Here is a 14891-nt window from a genome sequence, read left to right as displayed (position 1 = left end):
TACTTTCTGGGTGCACTGTATGTAGTGATGTACAGTATGATTGTACATGGATGTAGTTGCACAGGTGCCAGGTGCACATACTGTATGTAGTGGTATACATATATGTACTTTCTTTAACGACACTATTTTTATTTTGTTTGCGTGTGTGTGTGTGTGTGTGTGTGTGTGTGTGTGTGTGTGTGTGTGTGTGTGTGTGCGTGCGTGCGTGCTTGAGTGTGTGCGCGTGTGAGTGTTTGTGTCCATTTTGTGTTTAATTGTTTTATAAAAGCGACAAACAAAGCCCTAAGTATACATGTAGGTCTATTTATGTGATTGCATGCAGTGGTGTATGTACATGTATGTAGTGGTGTATGTCATGTATTCAGACTGCATTCCTTCCTCTCACGCAAGATCCACCCAGGAATGGGGGCCATATGAATCGCTTCCCTACTGTATGTAATTGTGTATATACAGTATGTTGTGGTATATGTAGTGGTTTATAGACAGTATGTAGTGGTGTATGTATTGAATGTAGTGGTAAATATACAGTGTGTTGTGGTAAACATAGATGTACTGTATGTAGTGGTATACAGTATATACAGTATGTAATGGTGTATGTGGTAGTGTATGTAGTGATTTATATACAGTATAAGTATTTTATTCAAAACTGAAGATTTAAGTTTGTACTTTATTAATCACAAAGTTGGAGTTTATGTATTTCCATGCAATGATATACTTCATTTTTGTTTACAGAAGTTATAGGTTTTGCCTTCCATAGGAAGCTCTATATTGAATAATTGTATTAAATTAGCACAATGCATATTGATCCACATATTTTATGAGCAAAAGTGTCACAGTAAGTATGCCCGAATTAGCTAAAATTAATCAATTTCACCTGTTTAGTTATTTGAAAATTATTTTCTACAAAGCCCAATTTATATCTGTTCTAAAAAGAACCCACTTAATTGAAAAACAATATTTTCCTAAGCGTACAATGCAGTGTCAAACTCCTAGTTTTTGATCAAATAAAAGCCAGACTTGTTTTTTAAATTATCTCTATCATTTGTATTAATTTAGCTTCTTTAAAAAGTATAAGGAAAAAAATCGTGAATGGAATTTTTTGTGAAAAAAGTCAGTGATCTTATTTTTTGGCTATATCGCTCTAACCCAAAATGTTAAAAGAGCCATATTGAACCAAAAGTACAAAAAAAAATCTGTCTGGATCTGCAAGTCTTACAATTAAGGTAATACATGATGTAAGTGTTTATATTGATCTGATCATGGAAATGTATAAGAAACAAAAAAACAATGAAAGTGTCAACTGTATATGGCTTGTATATATGCATTTTCATGAAAGGAATAAAAGGAAATGAAAAAAAAAAAGAAATGATATTAGCTATAATAGCCTACTATCAAAATGACTATATGTCGCAGGCTGACGCAAATCTTCGTTGACAGAAATGTTGAAATATAATATTTATTGTACACATTCTTACAAGATTGGAAAACATTAGTAAAACGGAGGGTGAGATCATTCCTGGAAATTACTGGTTTATAATGGCCAAAGGTATAGATTTGTGTCTCCAATTTAAAGGAAACGCCAGGCTGTCTTCTTCTAATGGATTTATTACAATCTTTAATCTTTGCAACGTTTGCTGTCATCTGGAACAACATAGCACACTAACAACTATCAGAAATGCAGCCAGTATTACATACAGATAATGTGCCATAAGACATTCAAATATAAATTAAATACACAGTGGACATAAGTAAAGAACATTAAATGGGCTCAAATATACCTACAAACGAGGCATAATGATGCAATATATACATAAAGCTAGCCTAAATAGCATGTTAGCACTGACCAAATATGCCTGATTAGCACTCCAACAAGTCAATAACATCTACAAAGCTCACGTTTGTGCATTCACGCACATCATAACAAGTTTGGTGGACAAAATGAGACAAAGAAGGAGGGGCATAAAATATGTCTTTCTCTGGCAGCGTCAGAGAAAGTTGCACATGTTAACAAATTATGGTGAGTTCAAGGACCGCCAAAATTAGTAGGACAAAACGTCGCTGCCAAATACTCTCATCAGTGAAGCATGTTTAATATAAACAGTGGGATTTCTAACAATTAGGAAGGTTTGTGTCATGTTTGTCCTTCTACAGAAACCATATTAAAACAAAAATATAATTTTTTCTTCATCTTTTTTTAAATTTTCATACTTTTTTTTAAATGCTACAGGGAGCCACTAGGGTGGCACTAAAGACCCGCATGCGGCTATAGAGCAGCGAGTTGCCTAATACAGTGTTTTTCAACCTTTTTTGAGCCAATACATTTTTTGCGTTGAAAAAATCCGGAGGCACACCACCAGCAGAAATCATTAAAAAACGAAACTCAGCTGACAGTAAAAAGTCGTTGTCGCAATTGTTGGATATGACTTTAAACCATAACCAACCATGCATCAATATAGCTCTTGTCTCAAAGTAGGTCTACTGTCATGACCTGTCACATCTGACTAATTTTGAGTTTTTTGCTGTTTTCCTGTGTGTAGTGTTTTAGCTCTTGTCTTGCGCTCCTATTTTTGGTATTTTCCTGTAGCAGGTTCATGTCTTCCTTTGAGCGATATTTCCCGCATCTACTTTGTTTTAGCGATCAAGAATATATCAGTTGTTTTTTTATACTTATTTGTGGGGACATTGTTGATTGTCATGTCATGTTCGGAATTACATTGTGGACGCTGTCTTTGCTCCACAGTAAGTCTTTGCTGTCGTCCAGCATTCTGTTTTTGTTTACTTTGTAGCCTGTTCAGTTTTAGTTCCGTTCTGCATAGCCATCCCTAAGCTTCAATGCCTTTTCTTAGGTGCACTCACCTTTTGTTTATTTTTGATTTAAGCATTAGACACCTTTTTACCTGCACGCTGCCTCCCGCTGTTTCCGACATCTACAAAGCAATTAGCTACCGGCTGCCACCTACTGATATGGAAGAGTATTACACGGTTACTTTGCCGAGCTCTAGACAGCACCGACACTCAACAACAACCCATCATTTGCAGACTATAATTACTGGTTTGCAAAAAATATTTTTAACCCAAATAGGTGAAATTATATAATCTCCCACGGCACATCAGACTGTATCTCACGGCACACTAGTGTAGTAGTGGTATATACTGTATACTGTGTGTAGTGGTTTATATACAGTATGTAGTCGTGGTGTACATAGATTGGTGAGTATAAATGATGGTCTGTCAATTGTCAGGGTTTCCAGCAAAGCGGCCGGGGGAAGGGCAGAGTGGAAGGAAAGAGGAGGAGGAAGTGAAGCGGAATAAAGTGTGAGTCACAGGGAGGAAATGGACTTGAATTGTTGTGTGGAATGGAAAGAAATAAACTGCGAGGAAAAGTCAGAAAAGTCTCACAGAAGTGTTGAACATTGTTTCCCTAACGTTTCAAAGAGGACAGGGTGAAGAGACGCAAAGTCCAACAAAAAAAAGATGGAAAGAAGTTGACAGAAGAGGAGGAAAGATTCCAAAAAGTAGGAGTGGTCGATATGGGAGAGGAGGAAGAGGAAGAGTGGGAGGGATGAGGTGGAACAGAAAGTGGCGAGGAAGCACAGCTGAGAGTGGACAAAAGTGAAGCGTCTTTCGCTTCTGCTATCAGCACATAGCAGACATACACACACGCTATGATTACAACGCACTGGCCCAAGAGCTCCTCGACAGTCCAAGATGAGACTTCTGAGCTGAGGAAGTGTTGGATGTGGGACTAATTTCTTCTTTTTCTTCTTCTCCATGCACACAGGTAAGGGATATGTCGTTTGTTGTTGTTGTTGTTGTTGTGTCTTTGTCAGCACTGTTGTCACAACAGAGAACTGTCAAACAAAAAGACTATTGGAAGCAGCTGTTGAACTGCATGCTTTTCCACACATGATTCACTCTGTTGATGCTTGCTGGAATGTTTGAGGGCCATCTGTGACAGCAACTTATTTACTAACATAATGTTACTATAGACCAGGGGTCACCAACCTTTTTGAAACCAAGAGCTACTTCTTGGGTACTGATTAATGCGAAGGGCTACCAGTTTGATACACACTTAAATAAATTGCCAGAAATAGCCAATTTGCTCAATTTACCTTTAACTCTATGTTATTATTAATAATTAATGATATTTACACTTAATTGAACGGTAAAAAAGAGGAGAAAACACGAAAAAAATGACAATTAAATTTTGAAACATAGTTTATCTTCAATTTCGACTCTTTAAAATTCAAAATTCAACCGAAAAAAAGAAAAGAAAAACTAGCTAATTCGAATCTTTTTGAAAAAATTAAAAAAAGAATTTATGGAACATCATTAGTAATTTTTCCTGATAAAGATTACTTTTACAATTTTGATGACATATTTTAAATAGGTTATAATCCAATCTACACTTTGTTAGAATATATAAAAAATTGGACCAAGCTATATTTCTAACAAAGACAAATCATTATTTCTTCTAGATTTTCCAGAACAAAATTTTTAAAAGAAATTCAAAAGACTTTGAAATAAGATTTAAATTTGATTCTACAGATTTTCTAGATTTGCCAGAATATTTTTTTTGAATTTTAATCATAATAAGTTTGAAGAAATATTTCACAAATATTCTTCGTTGAAAAAACAGAAGCTAAAATGAAGAATTAAATTAAAATGTATTTATTATTCTTTACAATAAAAAAAATAAATTTACTTGAACATTGATTTAAATTGTCAGGAAAGAAGAGGAAGGAATTTAAAAGGTAAAAAGGTATATGTGTTTAAAAATCCTAAAATCATTTTTAAGGTTGTATTTTTTCTCTAAAATTGTCTTTCTGAAAGTTATAAGAAGCAAAGTAAAAAAATTAATGAATTGATTTAAACAAGTGAAGACCAAGTCTTTAAAATATTTTCTTGGATTTTCAAATTCTATTTGAGTTTTGTCTCTCTTGGAATTAAAAATGTCGGGCAAAGCGAGACCAGCTTTCTAGTAAATAAATAAAATTAAAAAAATAGAGGCAGCTCACTGGTAAGTGCTGCTATTTGAGCTATTTTTAGAACAGGCCAGCGGGCTACTCATCTGGTCCTTACGGGCTACCTGGTGCCCACGGGCACCACGTTGGTGACCCCTGCTTTAGACTATTGTGCAAACTAGCATGATTCTTGTTGCTGCTGTGACATTGTTTTATGCTCTTGTGGTCCAGCCAGGTGACAATCCCTGTTCCATCCAATCAGCACAGCTTGACTTGATTTACTTTGTACATTAGTGCTATTTCTATTGGTATTTCTATTGCTCCATTTGTAGTGTAATAATGTTCATTGTCATTTCTGTATTATTATTTATTTCTCTAACTGCTTCTTTGCTATCCCTTTTAATATCATATTTGTACATATCGCATTTGTTCTATTGTTGTTGTTGTGTTTGCTGTTGTTGTTTTTGTCTCTCTGTCTTATCCCCCTCTTGTCCCCACAATTTCCCCCTCTGTCTTTTTTTTCTCTTTCTATCCCCACCTGCCCAGCTGCACCAAATGATAATATAAACACATTTAATGATGTCAAATACAAATAAGGCAACAAGATAAGTATCCCACACTTCTTTTTTGTAAAGTAAATTTGTATAGCCGATATGGGCATCTACATCAACAATATGATTTGCCTGAGAAGCTGGACAGGACAAAAAATAAATGAAAATAAAAATTATGTACTTTGTTGGCTACCAAAATGTCAGATCCTGACCCTGAGTTGTGGTACCAAGAACTGTGGTAGGGTCTCTATAGGGGCAGAGCTAGATAGTCCAAATGAAGGGGTGATCATTAAGATTTCAGAATAAACTGACTGACTTGTTGCTCCCGTAAACGCTGTGACGCAAAAAGAGCCTGGGCTGGACTTCCTGTCTCATTTCCGAAGCACTTTTGTTGTCCGGCTCTGTCCACCTTCAGTAACAATGTTCTATTGTCACGTGACCACGTTTGAACGCCTAAATTGTGTTTTCAACATCACTGCTATGTGTGTCACTAGAATGAAGTACCTTGTGTACCTCCACTCAGACTAGTCATAATAACGGCCAATAAAAGAGTGTAATGGAGGAAGTACACTTTGGGAATATAGTTTGTGAGAGAAGCAATGTTAGTGCAAGATTTAGTGTTCTGTCGATGTTAACCCAGCATGAAGCTAAGCGACCCCAGTCTGCCTCTTTGACAACCCCCCCGTGCCCCCTATCCCCATTAAAACAACTTTTAATGAACTTCTTTGTGTCTGTGTGTGTGTGTGTGTGTGTGTGTGTGTGTGTGTGTGTGTGTGTGTGTGTGTGTGTGTGTGTGTGTGTGTGTGTGCTGAACAATGCTCATTAATTTCATCCCTACTTTGGCTCTAAATTCTGCTTGTCAATAAAGTCTCTGGTATTTATGGACGTATAAAAATGACCTGTGAACCTACTGTGTGCTTGTGCTTGTGCATGCGTGCGTGTGCACGTGTGTGTGTATGTCTGTGGTTGAATGAAACACACTATTGTTCAGTGTCAAACTAAACTATGTACAAAAGTATGGAAACATTTTACAATTATAAAAAAATATATGTAAATGTATGTTAAATTTAATGTTTTATGTCATATTTATATATATATGTATATATAAATGATAAATGGGTTATACTTGTATAGCGCTTTGACAGTATTTCCACATTCACCCATTCACACGCACATTCACACACTGATGGCGGGAGCTGCCATGCAAGGCGCTAACCAGCAGCCATCAGGAGCAAGGGTGAAGTGTCTTGCCCAAGGACACAACGGACGTGACTAGGATGGTGGAAGGTGGGGATTGAACCCCAGTAACCAGCAACACTCCGATTGCTGGCACGGCCACTCTACCAACTTCGCCACGCCGTCCCCATATATATATATATATATATATATATATATATATATATATATATATATATATATATATATATATATATATATATATATATATATATATATATATATATACATGTGTATATGTACATAACATAAATAGATTGTATAATATGAATGTTTATTTTTTAATTACATTTATTTTAATATATTTGTATTCATACTATCATCCATCCGTCCATCCATCTCCTTCCGCTTATCCGAGGTTGTGTCGTGGGGGCAATAGGCTAAGCAGAGAAGCCCAGACTCTCCTCTCCCCAGCCACCTCGTCCAGCTCCTCCCAGGGGATTCCGAGGCGTTCCCAGGCCAGCTGTGAGACATAGTCCCCCCAACTTGTCCTTGGTCTTCCCGGTGGTCTCCTACTAGGGAGGCGTTCGGGGGGCATCCTGACCAGATGCCCAAACCACCTCATCTGGCTCCTCTAGATGTGGAGGAGCAGTGGCTTTATTCTGAGCTCCTTCCAAATGACAGAGCTTCCCACCCTATCTGTAAGGGAGAGCCCCGCCACCCGACGGAGGAAACTAATTTCGGACGCTTGTACCCGTGATCTTGTCCTTTCGGTCACAACCCAAAGCTCATGACCATAGGTGAGGATAGGAACTTAGATTGACCGATAAATTGAGAGCTTTGCCTTCTGGCTCTGCTCCTTCTTCCTCTTGACAGATCGATACACTGCAGATGCCACTGTCGATATCACGACCCAATCTTCCCTCACTCGTGAACAAGACTCTGAGGTAATTAAACTCTTCCACTTGGTGCAAAGTCTCCTCCCTAACCTGGGAGGACTTGGAGGTGCTGATTCTCATCCCAGTCGCTTCACACTCAACTGCGAACCGATCTAGTGAGAGTTGAAGATCCTGGTCAGATGAAGCCAGCAAGACCACATTATCTGCAAAAAGCCGAGACCTATTCCTGCAGCCACCAAACTGGATCCCCTCAACGCCCTGACTGCGCCTATAAATTCTGTCTAGAGATGTCCGATAATATCGACCTGCCGATATTATCGGCCGATAAATGCTTTAAAATGTAATATCGGAAATTATCAGTATCGTTTTTTTATTATCAGTATCGGTTTTAATTTTTTATTTTTTTTTATTTTTATTAAATCAACATAAAAACACAAGATACACTTACAATTAGTGCACCAACCCAAAAAACCTCCCTCCCCCATTTACGCTCATTCACACAAAAGGGTTGTTTCCTTCTGTTATTAATATTCTGGTTCCTACATTATATATCAATATATATCAATACAGTCTGCAAGGGATACAGTCCGTAAGCACACATGATTGTGCGTGCTGCTGGTCCACTAATAGTACTAACCTTTAACAGTTAATTTTACTCATTTTCATTAATTATTAGTTTCTATGTAACTGTTTTTATATTGTTTTAATTTTCTTTTTTATTCAAGAAAATGTTTTAAATGTATTTATCTAATTTTATTTTATACATTTTTTTAAAAAGGACCTTATCTTCCCCATACCTGGTTGTCTAAATTAGGCATAATAATGTGTTAATTCCACAACTGTATCTATCGGTATCGGTTGATATCGGTATCAGTAATTAAAGAGTTGGACAATATCGGATATCGGCAAAAAGCCATTATCGGACATCCCTAATTCTGTCCATAAAAATTATGAACAGAATCTGTGACAAAGGGCAGCTCTAGTGGAATCCAACCCTCACTGGAAACTAGTCCGACTTACTTCCGGCAATGAGGTCCAAGCTCTGACACTGATCATACAGGGAAAGAACCGCCACAATCAGTCGAATGCCATTTCCAAAGTTCCACTACCAGGACGAAAACCACACTGCTCCTTCTGAATCCGAGGTTTGACTAATGCATACTTCATTATACTATTTTATATAGTTTAATTTTTTAAAATTAATTATATATATATATATATACAGTTGTGGTCAAAAGTTTACATACACTTGTAAAGAACATAATGTCATGGCTTTCTTGAGTTTCCAATCATTTCTACAACTCTTATTTTTTTGTGATAGAGTGATTGGAGCACATACTTGTTGCTCACAAAAAACATCCATGAAGTTTGGTTCTTTTATGAATTTGTTATGGCTCTACTGAAAATGTGACCAAATCTGCTGGGTCAAAAGTATACATATTTGGTTACATGTCCCTTGGCAAGTTTCACTGCAATAAGGGGCTTTTGGTAGCCATCCACAAACTTCTGGCAAGCTTCTGGTTGAATTTTTGACCACTCCTCTTGACAAAATTGGTGCAGTTCAGCTAAATGTGTTGATTTTCTGACATGGACTTGTTTCTTCAGCATTGTCTACACATTTAAGTCAGGTAAAGGAATTGCTAAATTAGGCTAGAATGAAGGTTTTAGAATGGCCTTCCCAAAGTCCTGACTTAAACGTGTGGACGATGCTGAAGAAACAAGTCCATGGCAGAAAAGCAACAAATTTAGCTGAACTGCACCAATTTTGTCAAAACCAATGGTCAAAAATTCAACCAGAAGCTTGCCAAAAGCTTGTGGATGGCTACCAAAAGCGCCTTATTGCAGTGAAACTTGCCAAGGGACATGTAACCAAATATTAACATTGCTGTATGTATACTGGCTGGTTGGTGAAAGATGATCAAGGTGTGTTTGTTCTGTCTGTGTGGCATCAAAAGAGCATCAAACCTCTCCCGCCCCCCCAAAGTTGTGTTACAGGCTGGACTCAAACAGGGGAGCATAGAGCTGTGAGCCCCCATGCACATGGGCAGTACAGTGTATGTTTACGCGTTGTCGTCTCGAAGCAGGCGTCTCTCGTCTGTTGGCTGCTGATAGAAGATAACGCTTCGTGCAGCAACACGCTGCCTTGATGTCACCAAGCATCCATATTTGCTTTTTAAAAAGGACACTAGTCCACGAGACATCCTGGACATTGTACGCGCTAACGATGCTTATGCTAGTGCACACATTGCTGTAGCATCCTGGCGTGTTTGCGTCTTTGCAGGGAGAAGAAGGCATATTAACGCTGCGGGTAAAAGACGGGAAGTTACTTGTCAGAGCTTTGCTCTGCAAGTGTGACTGAGGGGCAACTAAGTCCAACCTCTCATCCCTTTATTAACTGATAAAGTGCTGCATCCATGCACTTCTCTCGCTTTTTGCTTCCAATTAGTGACTTTGGTGTGTCCACATGAGTGCAGCATGTTGATGCTCTCGAATGCGTGTGTGTGCGTGTGTATGTGTATGTCCTGAACAGCATAGTTGTTCTCCCTGGAGAACTTGAGTCATGCTTGACCTCTGACCCCCCTGCAATGAGCCAGATTTGTTTAAGGTGGCGCTGAGCCAAAAGAAGAAAGATAAATGTTGATTTGGAAAGAGGCAAAATGTCTCTTGGGAGAAGGTTTATCTCAAGTAACATGTTTTATTTCTCTCAAGTTTAGGCAAGTCAGCGCTGATTGGAAATAACAATATTTATCCATCTCTTCTTCCTCTTCTCCCCTATTCATTGGTGAATGGCAACCATTCGACGCTAGCGTTTGGATTGCCTAACGAAATATCAGACAGATTTCTTTTGCCAACTTCTCGATTGTGCAAGAATTAAAAATGCATTTGTTATTACTCCCCTTCTCCTTCGTAGTCAAGATGGGGATTATTGAGGGTGCAAAGCGTGAACCAACTTATTCACTCAAAAGACTTAGGGCCTGATCTACTAGGATCCAAATAACACGCGCTAAACAGCGTGTGCAATTTGTAAAATTGTGTGTACTATGAGTGGTCGTGATGCGTGTGATCTACTAAGACTGTGTGTTCAATTGATAACTGGTGCAGATTGCCCTATTCAAATTAGGTTTTTGCATGTACAACTGGCATAATGTGCCCTCCACATTTATGTTATTGTGCTCTCCAACCTGTGTGCGATGTTGGAAAACTAGCAGCACACATCTATGTAATACTTTTTCTGCAGAACAGAAACAAACTATTTTTTAGAAACTAAACTTCTCTTGCTTGGTCCGTCTCATTTTGCATCTGGCAGCCATATTGTATCATTCCTTCAAATTCTGAGTGAAAATTACATGATTCGGGATGAAGATGCTACCAAAACACTTACTACGCAATACGGTCTTCTGTAGGTGACGTCAGCAGGCTGACGCAGCGCCCTCTCAAATTTTGAAGCTAAAAGTGGACGTTTCAAAATGTACTTAAACAGGTTAGAAAATAAGTCTAAAATCCCTACAGTGTCTATTTTGGTGAGAATTTTACCTGTAGACTTTTTTAGGTCCAAAACTATGAAATAAGTGCCAATGTTGTCAGCATTAGAGGGGATCTTTAAAGGGGAACTGCACTTTTTTTTTTTTACATGTTGCCTATTTTTCACAATCATTATGAAAGACATGACGACGGACGGAGTTTTTTTTTTATGCTTTCTAAATATTAAATAAATATTAAACAAACATAAATAAAAGTCTGTTTACAACTGAGCCAATGGGAGCTCCACTATTATGCCTATGAAATCCAACAATCGTAACATTTTGTTAGAACGTATCAAAACACGTGTTGGTATGATAGACATAACCTTTTCTTGGTTTAACTCCTATCTTACTGACAGGATGCAGTGCGTTTCCCATAACAATGTGACCTCGGAGCATGTTAAAGTAACGTGTGGAGTTCCACAGGGTTCGGCTCTTGGCCCTGCACTCTTCAGCATCTACATGCTGCCGCTAGGGGACATCATACTCAAATATGGTGTTAGCTTTCACTGTTATGCTGATGACAGCCAACTTTACATGCCCCTAAAGCTGACCAACACGCCAGATTGTAGGCACCTGGAGGCGTGTTTGAATGAAATTAAACAATGAATGTCTACTTACTTTTAGCAACTCAACGCTAAGAAAACGGAAATGCTGATTATTGGTCCTGCCAGACACCGGCACCTATTTAATAATACTACCTTAACATTTGACAACCAAACAATTACACAAAGTGACTTGGTAAAGAATCTCTGTATTATCTTCAACGCAACTCTCTCATTTGAGTCACACATTAAGATTGTTACAAAAACAGCCTTCTTTCATCTCCATAATATTGCCAAAATGTGTTCCATTTTGTCCACCACCTATGCTGAGATCATTATTGATGCGTTCGTTACGTCTTGTCTCGATTACTGTAACGTATTATTTTCGGGTGTCCCTATGTCTAGCATTAAAAGATTACAGTTGGTAGAAAATGTGGCTGCTCGACTTTTGACAAGAACAACAAAGTTTGATCATATTACGCCTATATTGACTCACCTGTACTGGCTTCCTGTGCACTTAAGATGCGACTTTAAGTTTTTACTACTTAAATACTAAACGGTCTAGCGCCATCCTATCTTGCTGATTGTATTATACCATATGTCCCAACCAGAAATCTGCGTTCAAAGAACTCCGGCTTTAGTGATTCCCAGAGCCAAAAAAAAGTCTGCAGGCTATAGAGCATTTTCTATTCGTCCTCATCTCCCCTGCAAACTTCTGCAGTCAGAAGTTGATCCCCCGTCCCCCTGCCCCTTGCAGAGGTGCATTTTGGAAAAGGAATAATATTACACCTCTGGAGAGCGATGATAGGCCTTGTCTCTGGCGCAGACGGAGCAGGCGTTCACAAAGTCCTTGATGTTGCTTCCCATCGCCGGCCAACAGAATCTCTGTGAGACTAAAAACGAGCCCGCCTCATTCTAGGGTGACACACTCTAGGACTTCAGATCTCAGTTCATTTGGAACAAATAGCTTGCCTGCACGATCATAGTCTGGAGCTTTGGTCTTGGAGACAGCATCGGACACCCTTCTCTCCACCTCCCATTGGAGTGCTACGATCACTTGAGCCACAGGTATGATGGTCTCCGTAGTGGTTTCCTCAGCGACAGGTCCGTAAACTCTTCAGAGCGCATCGGTTTGGTGTTGCATGTTTCAGCCACTGTGAGGTGACGTGAGAAGAAGGTACAAGGGTGATGCCTCTGGTCGACCGGGGAACACTGGGACAGAACAGCTCCAACTCCTGTATCCGATGCATTAACCTCGACAAAAAGTTGTAAAGCAGGATCAATGTGCATATGAATTGGTGCTTTAGTAAAGGTAAGGGTGACCTCGGCTTCTGGGGTCCACCGGAAAGTTACCTTAGTGGATGTGAGCCTTGTCAAGGGTTCAGCTTTGCTGCTAAAGTTGCGGATGAATCACCTATAGAAGTTAGCAAAACCAAAGAACTTTTGCAAGTGCTTGCTTGATGTAGAAGATGGCCACTCGACCAAAGCCTGGATTTTGGCAGGTTCAGGTTTTAGATGACCTTTCTTCATGATAAACTCCAGAAACGACACAAATTGCGAGTGAAATTTGCACTTCACAGCTGTGACATATCGCAGATTCTCCAATAACCGCTGTAAGACAAGACGGGCATGGCAGACATCATTAATTAGATTTTGGAAGACTGCAGGCGTGTGAGTGTGGCCAAAAGGCATAACTTGATATTAGAAATGCCCCATAGGGTTGTTAAAAGCAGTCTTCCTGTCAGGAACTAGCATGGCTGTACCCCCCCTTTAGGAACGGAGTCTAGATGTCCCAACAAAAAAACAAGGTTCAAAAGTCACAGGAGGGTGGAGGGCGGCGTTGGTGGTGGGTCGCCAATCCCCGTGTCCCCTCAGCCGCAGGGAGAGTCAGGTGGCTGCGACACGTTGAACACTGCTGCAGCTGGCGAGGCGGACGACCACCGACGAGGAGTGGACGCGAGTGGCACATGCGCACCAGCAGCCGTAAAGGTCCATGTCCGAGACCTGCACATTGCTGGAGGGAGACCCCAGGTCTCAGACAGGAGGGAGTCCATAAAATGGCCACATTCGTGGTCACTGACGAGGTTGACTTAGAGGACAGCTTCTCAGCCTCCATGAAGGTCCACACCCGGATCCCAGGTATCGCTGCCCATGACGCAAAGAGTGTGCCTGGATTGGCCACTTTCTTGGCTGATGAGGAGGTGTGTGGGTGCCTGATGACCACCTGTGCTGCAGGAAAGAAGATGACACAGCGGCGTGTCTTTCACAGCATCGCTGCTAGTAGTAGCCCCCCCCCCCCTCACGAAGCGGATGCCAGACGCTATCTTTTATCGGGGGAAGGAGCTCTTGGTTGGCGGCGTCCCCCGCTGTAAAAGCCAGGGAAGGGTGGAAGGGGGCCAGGAGGAGGGACAGCGACACGTCCCATGCTAAGTCCCAACAGGACGCCAGAATGGACAGCGTGGTGGGATTCAAAGGAACCATCACCAGACTAGCAGGAAGAGGCGTCGAAGGTCCCACAGGAAGAGTGGGGGCCGGCGGCCAAGCCGACAGAGCGCAGCAGGCAGATGAGGCTGCGGCGGGCGTAGCGCAGCAGGCAGAGGAGGTTGAGCAGCGCGCAGCGCTGGGTCCGGCGGCCGAGTCGGAGGGAGAAGGAGTGAGCCTGCCGTGGGTTGGGACCATACAAACTTGGCCTTCATGTCCTCCAGGAAATGTGCGGCCCAGAATGACGGCTTCACGTCGCCGACAGGTGTTTCCGCGAGGTCACTTTCTGGCTCGAGGAACTCGCATGGCTGCGGTAGTTGTGACCCCAAGATGCAGGAGACAGGAGGACAACGTCTTTTATTATACTCAACACAAGCGAGGATGAGTCATGCACACAGCATGCAGCAAAAAGTTTGTAGCATAATCAATCCTCGAGCCCTGACTGGAGGGCGAGGCAGGCATAAATAGCAGCCTGATTTGCAACTGCAACCAGGTGTGCCCCCCCTCCCCCCCCCACCCCCCTTTAGGAACATATTGTAGATGTCCCAACAAAAAAACAAGGTTTAAAAGTCACGGGAGGGTGGAGGGCATAGTTGGCGGCGGGTCGCCAAGGTCGTGTCCCCTTAACCAGCAACGGAGAGTCAGGTGGCGGCGACGCATTGAACGCCGCTGCAGCTGGCGAGGCAGACGACCACAGAAGAGGAGGCGGACGCGAGTAGCACCGGAAACATTACCAGACATGAAGTGACAGATC

General features: G+C 40.8%; 1 protein-coding gene across 1 annotated transcript in view; it reads left to right on the top strand.

The window, feature by feature from the left end:
- The first annotated feature begins 3448 nt into the window (after positions 1-3448).
- ripor3 (RIPOR family member 3) overlaps positions 3449-14891 on the top strand; it is a 49208-nt gene continuing 37765 nt past the window's right edge. Inside the window, 1 exon segment of the mRNA XM_062050709.1 lies at positions 3449-3781. The gene's annotated coding sequence lies outside the window, so the exon portion shown is untranslated.

Source organism: Entelurus aequoreus, linkage group LG01 (assembly GCF_033978785.1).
Source record: "Entelurus aequoreus isolate RoL-2023_Sb linkage group LG01, RoL_Eaeq_v1.1, whole genome shotgun sequence".
NCBI classification, from domain to species: Eukaryota; Metazoa; Chordata; class Actinopteri; order Syngnathiformes; family Syngnathidae; genus Entelurus; species Entelurus aequoreus.
Note: the sequence above shows the minus strand (reverse complement) of the source record. Positions and strands in the feature narration are given on the sequence as shown.